General features: G+C 50.3%; 1 protein-coding gene across 1 annotated transcript in view; it reads left to right on the top strand.

Moving 5' to 3' along the window:
* Window positions 1–8,434: 8,434 nt before the first annotated feature.
* ZNF343 (zinc finger protein 343) overlaps window positions 8,435–17,634 on the top strand; it is a 26,526-nt gene continuing 17,326 nt past the window's right edge. The window contains exons 1-2 of the mRNA XM_045574665.1: window positions 8,435–8,444; window positions 16,026–16,029. The gene's annotated coding sequence lies outside the window, so the exon portion shown is untranslated. The remainder of the gene's footprint in view (window positions 8,445–16,025; window positions 16,030–17,634) is intronic.

The following is a 17,634-nucleotide window of genomic DNA, read 5'->3' as shown; positions in this document are numbered from 1 at the left end:
AACACAGTCTCCAGGAGGGAAACATGATGCCTGTCCAGCAGTTTGCTTCTTGTGAGTGAACTGAACCTGAAAGGATTCATGGATAAATGAACAGGAATAGATCTGAATAAAGCAAATCTGCATGAATGGCAACCAGTAGCTCTCCTTTTATTTTGTATGTTGCTTAACTGTTTTTATTTGAGGAAAACCTATGTGATTTAAAAGTTATAGCTTTTGTAACTTTATTACTGGTTATATACTTTTGGGCTGTTATAATGTGCAAGCAATTGAAATAAAGGTCAAATAAATGTCAAATAAATGCTTGTTTTTGTAGTAGTTTGTTCTTGTTAAAAATGTTCGTATGATAATGTCTGTAAACAGCACCACTCTGATTACAATAGATGTAATGTTGTAATAAACTGTTTAATGGGGGTGGCGGCGTGGAGAAGAATCTGGATTTTGGTGGCAGCTGAGCACAGAGACCTGTCCATGAGATGCTGAGGGTCATCACACAACAGGGTTTCCCGCCGAAAGTTCTTGGCAGCAGCATCGTCCAATCCAACAGCAACCAGCCACGTGCTGGGTACTTGACATGTGGCTGGTGTGACCAGGGACTGAATTTCCCATTATTTGATGTTAATATAGAACTGACCCAAGAGTCAGTACATTTATTTCACTTGGACACACAGATGTATAATAGTTTGGAAATCAATTTTTCCAAAGCATTTCTTTGTCAAAAGAAAATGACATTCTGCCACTTGCTTCTTTTATCGAGAAACTTTTATGTCTCAAAAAATTGAGGTATACAAATCTACTTTTTTCAATTATAAATTTTATGAAATTCAAATACGGATCTGATATGTTTAATAAAGAATGTACAGTAATGTCTGAATTGACAGGCACTCGAAGTGCAAAATGAACACCAAACTTTGAAGATAGTACAAAAAAAATGGAAAATACCTCATTAATAATTTTTATACTGATTACACGTTAAAATTATAATTTTTAATATGGTACATTAAATGAAAGGCATTATTAAAAATTAATTTTACCCATTTCCTTTTACCACTTTAATGGGGCTACTAAAAAATTTTAAATTGCCAAAACCGGTTTGGCTCAGTGAAAAGTGTCGGCCTGCGGACTAAGGGTCCCAGGTTCAATTGCAGTCAAGAGATCTACATTGGTTGGTGTGGGGTGTGCAAGAGGCGGCTGGTCAATGTTTCTCATCAATGTTTCTAACTCTCTATCCCTCTCCCTTCCTCTCTGTAAAAATTCAATAAAATATATATATTTTAAAAAAATTTAAATTACAGTTTGTGGCACGCATTGTGTTTCTATTGGGCCGCACGGTGCTGGGGTCTGGGATGTGGGGAGGACTCGGAGAAGTGGGATGTGGGGAGGCCTTCCCCCCGGTACCTTGAGCTACAGGACAGAACTACAGGCCTCTTCTACAGAAAGTGTGAGTCCCTGAGGGCTTCTGAGCAGGCGCAAGCCTGCCAGGGGTGGTCAAAGCTGTGAGTGTCTGGGGCCCCGTTTGTCTTGCTCTGGGCTCCTCTGATCCCAAGCTCCCGTCCTCTTCGCTCTCTGCTGGGGCCTGGTTTCCTCCAGATCGCCCTCCGTGGCCTCCAGCACCTCTGCCCGGGAGTCTCTGTCTGAGGAGGAGCTGGCCAGGATCCGGGAGCAGGTGGAAGAGAAGAAGAAGCTCATCACCCACATGCGCAACCAGCCCTGGCCCATGGCCAAGAAGCTGAGGGAGCTGAGGTGAGCAGGGGCTCGGCCGGGCCTCTCAGTGTCCAAAAGCTCCGCTCCTGCTTGGAGCCCCTTCCTCCTCTCTGCCCCCAGGGCCTTCACAGGAGGGGGAACCACCCTCCCGCTCTCCGTGGTCCCCTCCGCCCCCAGCACAAGCACAGTGCTGAGGGGCAGGCGAGTTGCCCTTTCAGCCAAGATGGGCCTGGGCCAGGGCTGTTGACTAAGACTCTGCTGTTTGGCCAGCAAGGAGCCGGGCCAGGCCAGAGAGACAGAATCCTGGTGCTCCTGTCTGCTCCCCACCCTTCCACTGCCCGGCTGCCCCTTCTGTCTCACCCCCACCCTTTCTGGTGGCTTCTGTGCTTCCCTCGCAGCCTTCCTTGGGGGGCTTTCTGTGACCCCCTCAACCCCCAACTCAACAGATTCAGACTCTCTTGTGCTTTAAGCACCCAGAATCCTCCATGTGTAGCACACTCACCCTGCGGAGAGCAGGAAGGGCCTGTCTCAGTACTCACATGTCCCAAATGCCTAACCCCGGGCCAAGCTTCTGAGGATGCTCCGTGAACATTGCACACACTCCTGGGTCCTGCTTTCTACTCAGCCGCTTCTCAACGGTGTCCAGATGACGGCTGGCACACCAGCATTTTCTGATGCTTGAGTGTCTATGGCAGTGCTGAGATGAGAACAGGAGTCACACTGCCTCACTCTGGTTTTCTCCTAAAAAATTCCCATCCGCAGTTACCATTTCCCCCAAGTCTTTCTTCCATGTTTCTGCCATCGGGTTCGGGTGACACTCCCCTTCCCCATTCCTCTCAGCAAAAACATTTTCTCCAGCTCCTCTCACACTAGAGTTTCTTTATTGTTGAAAATGTTACATATGTCCTTTTCCCCCTCCCCCCATCGACCCTCAACCCTTACCACCCAATGTCTGTGTCCCTGGGTCATGCAGACATGCATGAAAGTTCTTTGGTTGATCTCTTTCACACCTGAGTTTCTTCATGGTTCACATCAACTGCCCCCCCGCCCCCCCCCCTCTTTATTGTGTAGAAAAATGGGGCAGTTTTATTTTAACTCCGTTTGCCTCCAGCGGGCATAGTAAAGATGCTGGCTGCACAAACCCTGACAGACCCTTACAAGGGTCCTGGCAGAGCTTGCTCACTGTCCTGCAGATTATCACGTTGTCTCCTGCGCAGCTGCAGGAAAATGGCTCCTGGGTGCCTCCAGCCAAGGCTGACCCACAGAACCTTCTGGGCTGGAAGTGCTCTAAATCCGCACTAACAACGCGGCCACATGTGGCTCCTGAGCCCTTGGAAAGCAGTTCGTGTGGTTATAGAAACCAGGCGACTGAAAAAAGCCCCCCCCCTCCCAATATGTCTTATTTTCCCCATCAGTGTGACTGAGAAACTGAATTTTTTAATATTAATTTATTTAAATTTAAATCATCACACATGGTGCAAGATGAACACCGGATTTGAAGACAACACAAAAAGAATGTGAAATAAGGGATTAATATTTCATATTGATTGCATATAGGAATTGTGAATTTTCAATGTACTGGGTCCAATGGCTATGATTGGGCTGCAGGTACCGCTCCAGGCAGTGGTTCTTGTTTGTCTGAGTCTCTTCCCCCTGCTCCCTCGGGGCCTGTTCCTCCTCCATTAGCCAGAGCAGCACAGCCACCTGTCACTCCAACAGAGCCACATCCCCACTCAGGTGTCAGCTGAACCCATCTTTTATTAACTGTGGAAAGAGAGCACCTGGATGCTTATGGAAATGAGATCCCCAGCTGGCAGGAGGTCTCAGGGCCATGAAACCCCCCCAGGGCTGCTCAGCTGCCCCAGAAGTCTGACACCCCCTCCAGGCAGGAGGCAGAGTTCCCCCCCTTGGCCGGGGTGGGAAGTGACTGAGTCCTGAGAAGCTGGAAAGAGTTGTCTCTCTCACTTGCTCACCGGGGCTGGCCTCCCCAGTGAACCTTGGTCTCCTCCCTCCAGACCCCCTTCCTTTCTCTTCCCTCTGGTAAGACTCCTTATCCCAGACTCACGTCTAAGGCTCCAGCCTCGGGGGCTCCACTCCAGCCAGTGCATCTTCTAGGTTTCTGCTTTCTGCCAGCCCACAGCTACCTCTACTCACCTGTAAGACTCAGACCAACTGTCTCCTGTGCAGCCAAGTCCCAGTGCCCCTCCCCACAGTCAAGCCAAGGTGCTTACTGCTGCTCTGATGCCCAGGCACTGCCTCTCATCGGACTCGATGCTCTTGTTTGCAGAACCAAATCTGATCCATCTTCTAATGCTCTTTCTTTTATACATAGCCAACATGTACTGAGCAATATGTGTCCCAATTCATGTAATCCTCATAACTACCCTGTGGGGTAGGAGACTACTATCATTGTCCCCGATGTACTGATGAGCAAACGGAGACCCGGAGCAATTGAGTAATTTGCCCAGAGTCACACAGTGAGTTAAGTGGCCGGATCAGGATTTGATCTCAGGCATCCTGGCTCTAGAACCTGCATTCTTACTTTGTAATCACCTCTGCAGAATCACTAAACTTTCTAGAATGCCCCCCTCTGCCTCCTGTACGGTTTCCTCTTCCGGTGGTGAACTCTTTGACAGCAGATAGCATTCTCAGACTATATTCTCTTTTTTTTTAGAAGCAATGGTATAGGGGCCACAGCCTCTGGCCCACTCAGGCAGCTGGCTGATCTGGGCTTAGTTGTTGTAGATCATCAACAACCAGGCATGAGGAGCAATAAGTAGTGAACTGGGGCCAGCCTGCATGCACACCTCTGCCACATCGGGGTGGCTTTGGCCGGTTAATCCCTCTCAGTCTGGTTTCCTCTCCTTAACCCCTCTGAGCCTCATGCTCTTCACTTGTAAAATAGGAATAATAATATCTACCTTTTAGAGTTTTTCTGAAAAATTCAAAATATTTATTTAAAATGGCCAGCACATAATATACAATTAATTAATAGTTGTTATTATTATTATTAAAATTTGAATGGTTCTTGTGCCAGACACTATGTTGAGCCCTGCAACAGCCTGGCAAGATAGAAAACAGACAATAACAATCCTATTCCAGCCAAACCCTACAAACAAAACAGCAGCCCCAGCCCCACCCCTAATAACAAAAGTCAAGTGGGGGCCCTAGCTGGTTTTGCTCAGTGGTTGGAGCGTCAGCCTGCAGACAGAAGGGTCCTGGGTTCGATTCCGGTAAAGGGCATTAAAAAAAAAAAATCAACTGAAACCGGTTTGGCTCAGTGAATGGAGCGTCAGCCTGCGGACTGAAAGGTCCCAGGTTCTGATTCCGGCAAAGGACATGTACCTTGGTTGTGGGCATGTCCCCAGTAGGGGGTGTGCAAGAGGCAGCTGATCAATGATTCTCTCTCATCGATGTTTCTCATTCTCTATCCCTCTCTCTTCCTCTCTGTAAAAAATAATAATAATAATAAATAATTAAAATATATATATTGATATTTTTAAAAACCAACTGAGTGCATTTGAAGATCTAGCAAAGAGAAAGAAGCTCCAAAAGAGCTACACAAAATGGACTTTTATAGGCAAGAAGGGTTCCAGGGTACAAGGAAGCTATTGACAAAGAGTGGATTCTTTCAGGCAAGGTCACCATCCCTTAGAGGTCTATGGAGAAAAATCACCTCACTAGTGCTGACCAGGTGATTCCGGAATGATTGGTTTAAGATTTCATTTCTGGGAGAAGTTGAAACTGTTACTGGACAGGGGCCGGCCCTTAGTAGGTCTGCCTCAGGCCGGTCTGTGGTATATGGCTGCTTGACTTTGGGTAGGAAAGATTTCACGACAGGATTCCAGATGGGTTTGAGAATGTGTTTACTAATGCTGGGGACAATGACACAAAGGAAGACATTAGAGTAGAAGAAAGGACAGGGACAGCCTAGGCAGTGCTCTGCTTTGGCTCCAGAAATGTTATAGGAAAGAAATGAGCAAGGCAGGGCTGCCTCAGCTCCTGGGAAGCTAGAGAAAAAGGAGGCTGTGGAGACAGGATCAGGGAGTGAGCCCAGGTCGAGCTGCCACTGCCCACCGCTCCCCTGGTGGCAAGTCTTGTGGGTACCCTTAGAAATAAAAATGCATGCCCAGGAAGACTCTAGGGGAGTTTGGATTATTCTTTGGTCTGTTGTATTGTTTTACCTTTCTCTTAGGTCCATCTGGCTTTAATGGGTTTTTTTGTTATTTGTTCCCCAACTTCATCTGTCCTTGGGTTTAGCTGGCACAAATGCATTCATTGGGTCTATGTTCTCTATTTTCCCAGGCCAGGGTGACTTAAGCTGTGTATTTTCTGGTTAAGGAGGAGAATAGAAACCATTTGCTCTCACATGTCTTTGGTTAGGGAAGATAACGTCTTGGAACTCACAAGCTGGCTGCAAGCTGCCCAAACTGTTGGATTTGTTTCATTTTCTTCTTCCCCATTCCACTTGCCCAGGGTTTTTCCTAGCTTCTTATTTACTGTCCTGCTACACAATTAAAGTACTAAGTTTTGGTTTGGTGCTGTGGGCTTAGCACAAGCGACACTCTTGGTGGCCTGTTGTCTCTTTTTGAATGGGGACTCTGCAAAGCAGATCTCCTTCAGCTCATAGGAAGAGCGTTTCAATAGTATTGGCAAATGAAATGTAAATTTAGTGTTCACCTTTGCCACAAAGGAAATACATCGTCTCCTCCCTCCATTTTCTGAGAGTGTCTTTATTGAGAAATCTATTTGTAAATGTGTTCTGCTGATGTTTGAGCCTGTCCTGGGTTTGCCACAATGGCCAAGTGATGGCCTGGCCAACAGAGGGCGCCCAACAGAACTACAGGGACCAAAGGGAGGAGCTAGCTTCCCAGCACAATCTCTGGTCTGGGCCATGAGAACCTTCAGGGGACCCCCCAAGGGCCTGTTCGGAGGGTGGGAGGCCCTTCAGGCGGGTCGCCCCGGATCCTGCCTGCCTACAGCAGCCGAGCAGCGCCCTCCACCACCCGGGCCTCCCCTGGCCCCTGGAGTGAGGTGGGGAGGATGGAGAGCAATCAGCAGAGTCCTGGGGGGAAGAAAGGCTTTTTATGGGGAACCTTCACACAGCTGGCCCGAGGCCAAGGCCAGGTCCTCAGTTCAGAAGCTGAGTCCCTCTCTCAAAGTCTGCCTGGATCCCTGATGGCCACGCTGGTTGCTCAGTCCCCTCTCCCCTCCACAGGCTAAGGCTCCACTGTTCCCCCAGGAGTCCCAAATGGCTCACTCCCAAAGCTGGTTCTGGGATATTTGACCGAAGGTCTGAGTCCCACCCTCAGGCTCCAGAGGCTAAGTAAGATGAAGGAGGCACAGGCCATATAAACATCAAAAGAGTGAGCACTCTCCAAAGAGGACATAACAGAGGCCAATAGAGTCTGACACATGCACCGGAAAAACAAACAGTCCCAGAGTGGGACTGAGGAGAGTTGACCCAAATGATGGGGAGAGACATATTATCCCCGACAGACACACACCTCTCAGTAAGTGAAGTCCCTGCGTCTTCTCCAGCTCCCTTTTCCCGTCCATGTCCACCCGCAGCCTTCCATCCACCGGGCCTCATGACAGGGAATCTGCAGCTGAGGACTTTCATCTCTCAAACTGTGTGTGCTCAGCCTGGTTTATCAGACCAGGAAGTGTCTTGCTGGGAAGAGTGAGCGCTAGAAACAAGGGGCAGGCGGAAGTCCAAGCTTCCGGGTGGAGGTGGGTAGGGGGGTTAGTCCTGGGCAGAAGTGGCCGAGAAACGTCAGGCTGTGCAGTTGTCCCTGTTTGGTGTTTCCAGCCCCGGGCTCTGCTGCAACCACACTGGGCCACCTGCCAGGACCACACAGCTCTTTATGGTGTGTAACTGCTTCTCCAGGTGTGCTCACTGGATGGCGAGTGTGTGTGTGTGTGTGTGTGTGTGTGTGTGTGTGTGTCAAACTCGCCTGCTGCTGTTCCACCTCTGGCCTCTGCTGTTGTTTCCCAGTGGTTAGAACATCTGCGTGTGCACCAAAGGGTCTCAGACTCGATCTCCACCACAGTCAGGGCTCGTGTGAGAGGCAACCGATCAATATGTCTCTCTCATATCGATGTTTCTCTCTTTCTCTCTCCCTTCCTCTGTCCCTCCCTTCCACTCCCTCTAAAAATTAATGGAAAAAAGTATCTTCTGGTGAGGATTAAGAACAATAAAAAGTTTAAAAAAATAGAGAGCTTTGTGGGAGGTTGTGGAGGAGCAGAGGAAAGGGGGCTGGTCTGTGCCCTGGTAAAAATGGGGCTTCAGATGCACCTCGGGCCCAAGCTCCCTAGTGAGCAGTGACAGCAGCATTGCAGAGACCCCTCTGACTCTGCAGGGCTTTGGGGTGTTCCGGTTACAGCCGTCAGCTCACTCAGTCCCCAGCACCCTTCCAGGAGTCGGAGCAGAATTACCTCCACCGAACAGAGGAAAACACGAAGGTGTAGAGGTCTTCAGGAGCTTCCTTATGGTCCATACATAGTGGGGGACGGAAGGGGACTTGTCACCCGTGATGACGTCTATAAATGCAGTTTGGCTTTATTCATCCAACACATTGGCTTGTGAGGAGCGTTCCAGTTTCCATTGACCTTACCCCCCAGAGAAAGAAGTGACAGAGTCCTGGCTCCCGGGGCTTTTGTCCACACTCTGCCTCCCGGGGTGGGGGGGAGGGGCAGAGGCAGACACATACAGTCTCAGCCCCAGACACTGCCCGGCTGTCGTTTTCCTCAAGCCCAGCCAGCCTCTTGGTGTGTCTGACTTATCTCTCTGGCAGGAACTGCCCCTTGCCCTGGTGATAATGTTTCCTCAGGTCCCAAATCCCTGGGTGCAGTTTCCCTTCCTCACATGGCAGAGACAGCCCCAGCAGTTCCTTGCCCACAAGTGCCCTCTGCTCCACCTTCAGTGATGACAGAGCACAGCAGAGGAACTCAGACACTGCCCACAGGAGCCTCCAGCACACCCTGCTCATCACACATACACACCCCAGGCTGGCAGGGCGCACGGCTGCTGCCCTGCTCTCCGGGGCCCCTCTGCTGCCCCACCGGGGCCCGCACCACAAACTGCCCCAGAGGGAGCTCCTGGTGTGTGGCACAAGTGAAGGGCAGCGACCTGGGACCTGGCCGCAGCACCAGCTCACGTTAACCCAGCGAGAGTGTTAGCTCCCGTCACCGGATCCTCCCCATTGTGCTGGTTTACAAGGTTCTGGGAGCAACACTGGATGTTTTGTAAGCAAATACCCACAGCTAATTATATGGATGCATTTTTCATTGGATAGATACATTAACAAGGTGGCCCAGGATGCTTCCCCTTAACCAGGGGTTTTGAGAAAAAAGGCCCATTGGGTTTGGACACCCTGTGACTCCTGGTTTTGAAGTCACACATGTGATTTTGTCGTTGTCTTAGTCAATGTTAGGGTTTTGTTTTCCAAGACCCAGCCACACCCCTGGGAGAGAATGACTGCAGCACTTACCAGCCTCAACTCTAGCAACAGAAGTGTCCACCATCCTGATAAAATATTAAGAGCACACCAGTCCAATATTATGACTCTTTGAAGCCGTGCTTGAGGTGAATGCCCAATAAATTTAACCCAAGGGTGAACTAGCCTACGCTGGTGATAAGCGGAATAAAAACAAGAATATTTTATGATTTGATTTCACTGCCCTCAAACTATTGTAGATTATGTTTCTTAAAACTTGCAAATGTGTGAAGTCAAGAGGTTTCACATCACAGACGTGGTGAAATCACCACAAAAGAAAAGGCAAATCCTGATGAGGCAAAACTCCAGGGCAAAGCAGAGCAGGAATTGTCCCAGAGGCTGGATGGATCTCCTCAGACACTTGGACCCACCTGACAATTATATGGGATATAGTTTATTCTCAGAAATGGACTATTGACCTTGCTGAGTAGCCCCCAAATAAGAAGCAGAGCTTGTCACCTAACGGGAAGTCTCTTGGTGTCTCATCCTCTAAAAGGAATCTGCTACCTGCCTGGGGGAAGTGGTGTGTCCGAATCCCTATGGATCCCCCCACCCTAGAGCAGACAGCACTGATGCAAGGAGAATGTAAGCAGACTCAGACATTTGTCCAAGTGCTGAGTCATCCCCAGTGGGCTCGGAGTTCCCCAGGAAAGAAGAAAGATTAACAAGGGTTCTGTGTCCTTAAAATTTAGTTGCAAGTCTCCACAATCTTTCCAGCTGGCCCACTGGCCTCACCATCCTTCTGGCCTCACTTCAAACTTACCCATTAGCAACACCAGAGGAACCTCTTATCCCCATTTAAATAACACGCATAAGATCATGCAAAACTAGACTCTGATTTCCAAGCTCAGGTTCCAAATCGCTTCCATAGGCTGTGCGGCACCTTACCCACCACCCAGGTATGTGCCTGGACCAGGAATGGAACCTGCAACCTTTTGGTGTACAGGAGGATGTTCCAACCGATCGAGCTACTGGCCAGGGCAGGATCAGCGTTTGAAAATATCACTGTCATTCTCTTTTCTCACTCCTTGAGCAAATAGCTCAAACCCCGGTCTCTGTAAAGTATGGTAGCAATCAACTCAGGTAGAAACTGCTGTTTGGGTCCCAGATAATGTGTTTCTGTTGATTCAGTGATTCATAGATACTTTAGATAACTAACTTTCTCAAATTTGTTTCTGTAAAAATGCTTTTCATGAAACAGGTTCCTCATTCCAGACCCCCAAAAATGTAATTAATACCTTTGTGATATTCTGCCCATATAAGCCAGATGTGGCAAGCTGTTTGGGGCTTCGAGGTTTGGAGCACTGAATAGCTCCCTCGTATGCTGCTGGTCTTTAATAAATGAATGCATAATTCGACTTCTTGAGGCATCCTTTGTAAGATAGGGGTTACACCACAACACGTGCCTCACAAGACCCGGTCCTCTCCCTCCGCTGCTGCCTGGAACGCTGTGGATGGACCCGCCGGGATGAGGACAGACTCGTTTGCCTCCCACATTCCGAGGCCTCGTGCTCACCTGAACGTGCACGTAGCTCTGGAAGCACTGGAATTTATATAGACGCTGTGCGGCAAACAGAGCACAATACTCTGTGTTAGGTGCTTGACTCCCAAGCGTGGATTTGGAATCCCACGCAGGCTTTGTTGTGAGAGAGAATAATTTTCTTTTAATATTTTTATTCATTTCAGAGAGGAAAGGAGAGGGAGAGATAGAAACATCAATGATGACAGAGGATCATTGTTTGGCTGCCTCCTGTACGCCCCCTACTGGGGATCGAGCCTGCAACTTGGGCATGGGCCCTTGACCAGAATTGAACCCTGGACCCTTCAGTCCACAGGCCCATGCTCTATCCACTGAGCCAAACTGGCTAGGGCGAGAGAAGAAGTGTTTTAATTCCCAGATCGCCCCCTGCAGGCACCACAGACTAAGCCTCGCTGCCTTAGAGGTTATAAACCCACCAGGGTTCTCCGCTTTCCCCCTGCGAGTGCCCTGTGCCTGCAGCTGGCTCTGGCCCTGCGGGTGCTCCTTGTTCTCTGTGGGAAGCGGAGAAGCGATGTGTTTCTTTGTGCAGGCAGGGCTGGGGCTGGAAAACGACGGAATCCTCTGGAGACGAAGGTGGGCAGGAAGCCTTCCTCCTTTGACAAGAGGGAGCCAGGAGGGGCAGGGCCAGGAGCTGCTGTGAGGGTCCTTGCTCATCAGGAGACCAGGGAGGGGGCAGGAGAGCCAGGAGCGCCCTTCCGCTCCTCACTGCTCCGGGCAGGCTGCCTGCTGCTGCCCTGTCCGGGGCCCAGCAGTGGGATTGTCCAGCTGGGAGAGGGGCCAGCTGCAGGCACCTCAGGGCCCGGTTGTAGAGGGAGAGCACAGAGGGAGAGCTCCTCACTGTCCCTGCACCCTGGGGCAGGAGCCATCAGGTCCGAGAGAAAGGCAGGTGGCGAAGAGAAAAGTTTTAAAGCTGGGGTGTTGTGAGTGCATTTCAGAGGACACCACAGGTGGAGGTTCCTTGTTCCTCCTCTTCACCAAGGTGTCCGGAGGGCTGGAGGCTGGGCTCTCGGGGACACCCACCGGAGACTTGCCTTGGGGCAGGTCCTTAATCCTATTGTGTCACAGAATCCTGATGAGACTCATAGACATTGGTCAGAGCATTGGTTTCAAATCCGTAAGATAAAATACTGGGGTTACAAAGGAGACCAACGATCCTGAAATAGGTATCAAACCGTTTTTTAAAAATCTGTCAGATAGCCTGACCAGCATGGCTCAGTAGCTGAGCATCGACCTGTGAACCAGGAGGTCATGGGTTTGATTCCTGGTTAGGGCATATGCCTGGGTTGCAGGCTCAATCCCCAATGGGGTACGTGCAAGAGGCAGCCAATCAATGATTCTCCTTCATCATTGATGTTTCCATTTCTCTTCCCCCCACCTCTCTCCCCCTTCTCTGAAATAAATCTGTCAGATGATGACACACATGCTTCCTAATAATCAAACAGCAAGACCTAGTGGCAGGTCTGTGACTATCATAATTTCAAAGAAGTAATCAGCCTACATGATATTTTGAGATAGTCCTAATAGCTTAATGTGCTATGAAAAAACAAATCTGACTTCTACGGGGACAGAATCACACGACCTTAGGGAAATGCTAAGTTTCAGTTAAAGGACAGGAAAAATAAAAGTGTGGTGTTTACAGACCCACACCATTCCATCCAGGACTCTCAGAGTTCCAGGGACCCACCCGGTTAGGGCCCCGCACGGTGACCGTCCTCCAGAGAGCCCACCCCGAGGCTCGGGCCATGGTTTTCAAAGCAGCCGAAGCTGCCGTTTTTTGAACGGGGCAGCCGCGGGCAGAGCTGAGGTCTGTGAGCAGGAGGCCGGTGGGAACCGTTCACTGTGGGCTCAGGCCTGACTTCCTGATGCAAAGCCCAGGGTGGTCCTGGGAATCGTGTTTCAAACACGGCCCTGGTGATGGTTTCACAAACGTCCTAGGACCTCCCTGTTCCAACCTGGGCTGCGCTAGAGGGAAGGCCCGGGGATGCCCGCCCCGCACCCTCCGCGGGCCCAGTGCAATGGGAGAGGAGCCGCAGCTCCAGGCCCTGCTGTAAGCGATGCCTGAAAGGTGAGGCCCGCCGCCTCTCTCCAGGAAACCTGAACTGAGGAGTGTGTGGCCGGATTGACAGGCTGGGAGCTCACCACCTCGGCTCCTGCCCGCTCTCTCCCACACTTCTCCTACCTCCGCGTTCAATCTCCATGGAGCGGCGGAGCATGGCTGCCCTGGGGCCCAGGAAGGGCGGTCAGCCAGCATGAGGACAGGAAGTCACCCCCGGCCACAGGAGCGTGTGGCCCAGCAAGACGCCTGAGCCAAGTGGGGGCCCAGCCAGCCTGCTGACCATGAGCCACCAGGCAAAGGGCCTGGGGGAGGAAGGTGAGTCTGTCCTCATCTCTGCACCCACCACCTCCACCCCCAAACCCCAGGGTCCCTGGGTAGCAGCAGGCGACAGGGAAGCAAAAAGGATCTTTTAAGACACAGGGACCTGGGTTTGAGTTCAGGGCCTGCCGCCCGCTCGCTGAGCAACCTCAGTCTGGTTATCCAGCCTCTACCTGCCTCATCGGGGAGGTGAAGGCAGCCTCTGTTCCTTGCAGGACTGTTGGAGGGATGTAAAGTGGCAGGTGCAGAGCGCCACGCACAACACCTGTGCTGACGCTTAGCGCTGAGCAGCAGAGGCAGGCAGAGCCTCCAGGGTCTGTCAGTCTCCTGCTGTCTTGGTTAGAGTTACCTTTCCCTGGCAATCCCCTCTGTCTATCTGTCTGTCTGTCTGCCTGGGGCAGGGAGCTGTGGGGATGTTCTGACCTCATGATTTCATCAGAGTGTCAGAGAAATGTCAAGATGGGGGTCCTGGAGTTTGTTAGTAGAATAACAGGAGCCAGGCTCTGTGAACCAGTGGAGGGTTCCCACGGTGACATGGGGGTGGACCAGGGAGGGGGGCTGTCCAGAGGCCATCCATCTATCTGTCCATCTCTTACAGCAGGAGGTGGAGTGAGAGGAAGGCCGAGGAGCGGTTCTACAGGCGCAGGTGAGGTGGTGATTCGTTCCCGGGGAGCCTGCGGTGCCCACTCATCCTGTCACCCAGCCACCATCTCTCCCATCCTCCTTCCGCCCTCTCTCCCTTCCTGTCTTTGAAGGAACACTCCCAAGCAGGAGATTCAACTCGAGATGGGGCGGATGCTGCATAGGGAGGTTTGCCCTGAGCCCCAGGGGTCAGGAAGACGCCCAGAGTTACAACACTTTGAGATGAGTCATAGGAAGCCGTGAACACTCACCAGGCTGCAGGTAGGGGGGCGTCAGGATGCTCACCCAGGTCATGGACTCCAGCCGCACACTCTTACCCTCCACACATCCCAGCAGTAATGGGTGCTCATCCTCTTCTCATCCAGAATGTGAGCCATGCGGGCTTACCCAGAGGGGGTGGCCTTCTCCGGAGGCTCTCATAGGCTGAGAGAGGACCCCTTGCTGCCATTAGGGGCCAGAAGCCATGCCCACAGGTTGGCAGTCCTTCACTTCAGATCATGAGACGTGCTGTGGATCCCATGCCATTTTCTCCTCCTCACCTCCCAGTCAGGGCCCCCCTGTGGGTGAGGAAGCAGAATCTTGGGAGCGATGGACTTTGGGGGGTGGGAGAGCTCTCCCCACCCCATTTTGAGGGGAAGGGACTTGTTCTGGCCCCCACCCTGGTGCACAGCATATCGGGGAGCTGGCTCCAAGGTCCACCTCCTCGGCCTCCTCTGCCAAGTTCTTCCCTCTTGTCACCCATTGTCCCCCACTGCCTGGGGCTGGAGTCCTTGGTGAGGCAGATCCGTGACAAGGGGATGTGCAGGGCGCCCATGCTCTGGGCAGGAGGGAGCCGGTGTGAAGGTGCCAATGGCATCTCAACACTCCAGCTGCCCCTTGGTCACTGTCCCTCCTCCCTACCCCACCTGCCGCCCCATCCAGCCCATACCTTCCTGCAGAGACATGAGAGCGAGCATGAGAATGCGTGTCTCCGTGTTGCCGGAGGAGGGAGGGCCAGCTCCACTGGTGATCCTTGTCTGCGGGATGCTCAGGTCTGGTTGTCCACAGCCCACCCCCTTCTGCACCCACCCTGCTCCCTCCACCCAGCTCAGTTCTAGGGCTCTCCCAGGGTCACAGCGGTGCTGACGCAAGTCTCACCCTCCTCCCCTGTCTTTGGAGGGAGAAGATTTGTTTCTGGATCCATCTTTCATTCAAGAGGGAGCCGAGCCTCCCAGGGGCAGGGAAGAGCATCTACAAGACAACCCATCTCTCACTGGCTGACACTGACCAGCTTCCTAACGTGGATGAATTATTATCACATCCAAATTATCTTTCTTTACCTTGTCTTACCAAAACCCTTTCCCCCTAGGAGGTGAGAAGAAGAGAAAGGTTAGGGCAGAACTGGGAGAAGAAAGCCTGTCCTGCCCCACACACCATGTCCTTCTGTGTTTGAGTCTGTAAATAGCACTCAGTACTTTCCAATGTGCTTATTTACACCAGAGATCTCCTAGGTCCCAGAAGTATCTGAAGCAATTAGGAACCAAGTCCCAGTGGAGTTTGCTGTCCTGCTTGATGCCTCTTCTTGCCTTCACAGCAAGTGAAGCAAACAAGCTCACGGAGCCTGCCCTGCAACAACTGGGAACCAGTGTCCCCAACCCACAACAGCCTCTTCAGTGCAGCTAGCATGACTCTTTGATGCAGGCCACATCCTGCAAAACTCACACCAGTGTCACACCCTCACCCTTCAGATTCCAATCCAACTGCCCATGGGCATGTACTATTTTCTGGGTAACCCCTTCTCTCCATACCCTCTGCCCCAGCACCAGATCCTCCCAGAGACTCAGCTCTGCCTTGGTAACCCATGCCCAGACTCCTTGGCATTTCCACTGGGGCCCTCAATCCTGTTTCCTCTGCTCACTATCCCTCCACCTTTAACTACCACCCCCACCTCTCTATATCTCTACCCCTTTCTTCTCCTGGCAAAGTCCTGTTCATCCCTCAAGATTCAGCATAAACATCAGTTCTTTGAGAGGCATTTTTAACCATCCCAATTATAATTCATCACTCTCTAATTCCATTGCCTTTTTTCTTTAGTACGCCATATATTTCCTTTTTTTTTTTAAAGCAAAATACATTGATCTAATTTATTGTCAAAAGCTGGCTCCCTAAGTATGAAAAACACAGCCTGTTGATGAGACAAAGCTGATGTGTTGCTTATAGGCAGGCTTTGGCACTGTCTCAGAGGGGAAGGAAAGTCGGAATTCATTGAGAATTGAAAATTTGACTCAAGGCTGGTCTTTCAAAGTAGGATCGCGTACGAATTGTGCTATACCAGTCTACAATAAATAGCAAGGCCAGGAGGCAAAGCATTCAAAGAATCCAAGGGTGCAAGTTGTCTGTGATGCTCTTCATCGAGGAGGTGAAGGATCTGTGGGAAAATCCTGTCATGAGCCACTTCCCTGGGCAGGAAATTCCTGGAAAAATAAAGTCATGCTAATGAAGACAGGCAGAGCACAAAGTCATCTCACTATAGACACAAGTGTAGTTTGTGTTCTACGTCCAGGCTGAGCGTGGGATACATAGTTTCAGTTTTCACTCTCGCCTTGTGGTCACTGTTCAAGCCCGAGGGGATCAAATTCAGATGCACAGAAAACAGAAAGAGCTCCCAGAGACAAGCTTCTTTCCTTCCCCCGCCCTCCTCCAATTCGCCTATTTTTAGCATCTTGCATCAGTGTGGTACATTTGCTACCACTGATGGACCAATATTAATACATTATTATTAGCTAAGTCCACAGTTTACATTAGGAGTCACTCTATGTGTTGTCTGTACAAATTTTGACAAATGCATAATGCCATGCATCCACCATTACAATATCACACAGACTAGTACACCCTGAAAAAGATGCTCTGTGCTCCACCTAGCATCCCTTCTCCTCCCCTCCTGATCTTTTTGATGTTTTAAAAACTATTTTTTAAATTCTCACCCAAGGACACGCATTTTTCTTATTGATTTGAGAGAGAGGAGGGAAGAGAGAGAGGGAGAGAGAAAGAAACGTCAATGTGAGAGAGAAACATTGATCGGTTGCCACCCAGACTATGGCTTGTGCTAAGCCCACGGCACCAAAACAAACTTAATACTTTAATTTTGTAGCAGGACAGTTGAAACCGGCTCAGTGGATAGAGCATTGGTCTGTGGACTGAAAGGTCCTGGGTTCGATTCCGGTCAAGGGCATGTACATTGGTTTCGGGAACATCTCCAGTAGGGGATGTGCAAGAGGCAGCTGATTGATGATTCTCTCTCATCGATGTTTCTAACTCTCTATCCCTCTCCCTTCCTCTCTGTAAAACATCAATAAAATATATTTTTTTAAAAAACAACAAAAAAACTAATTTTGTAGCAGGACAGTAAATAAGAAGCTAGGAAAATCTCTGGGCAAGTGGAATTGGGAAGAAGAAAATGAAACAAATCCAACAGTTTGGGCAGCTTGCAGCCAGCTTGTGAATTCCAAGACTTTATCTTCCCTAACCAAGGACATGTGAGAGCAAATGGTTCCTATTTTCCTCCTTAACCAGAAAATACATAGCTTAAGTCACCTTGGCCTGGGAAAATAGAGAACATAGACCCAATGAATGCATTTGTGCCAGCTAAACCCAAGGACAGATGAAGTTGGGGAACAAATAACAAAAAATCCGTTAAAGCCAGATGGACCTAAGAGAAAGGTAAAACAGTACAACAGACCAAAGAATAATCCACACTCCCCTATACGATCATTTTAATGCATCAGCTTATTAAAAATGCACCTGGAAAGCTGATGAATATTCTACCTATTCTCCCATCTCCCCCACCCCAAGATTTTCACCTGCAGAAAGAAAAAAAAAGGATAAAAAGCCCTCAGGAC

Source organism: Pipistrellus kuhlii, unplaced genomic scaffold (genome assembly GCF_014108245.1).
Source record: "Pipistrellus kuhlii isolate mPipKuh1 unplaced genomic scaffold, mPipKuh1.p scaffold_m20_p_6, whole genome shotgun sequence".
Lineage (NCBI taxonomy): Eukaryota > Metazoa > Chordata > Mammalia > Chiroptera > Vespertilionidae > Pipistrellus > Pipistrellus kuhlii.
The sequence above is the reverse complement of the archived record's forward strand: the minus strand, read 5'-3'. Positions and strand labels throughout refer to the sequence as shown.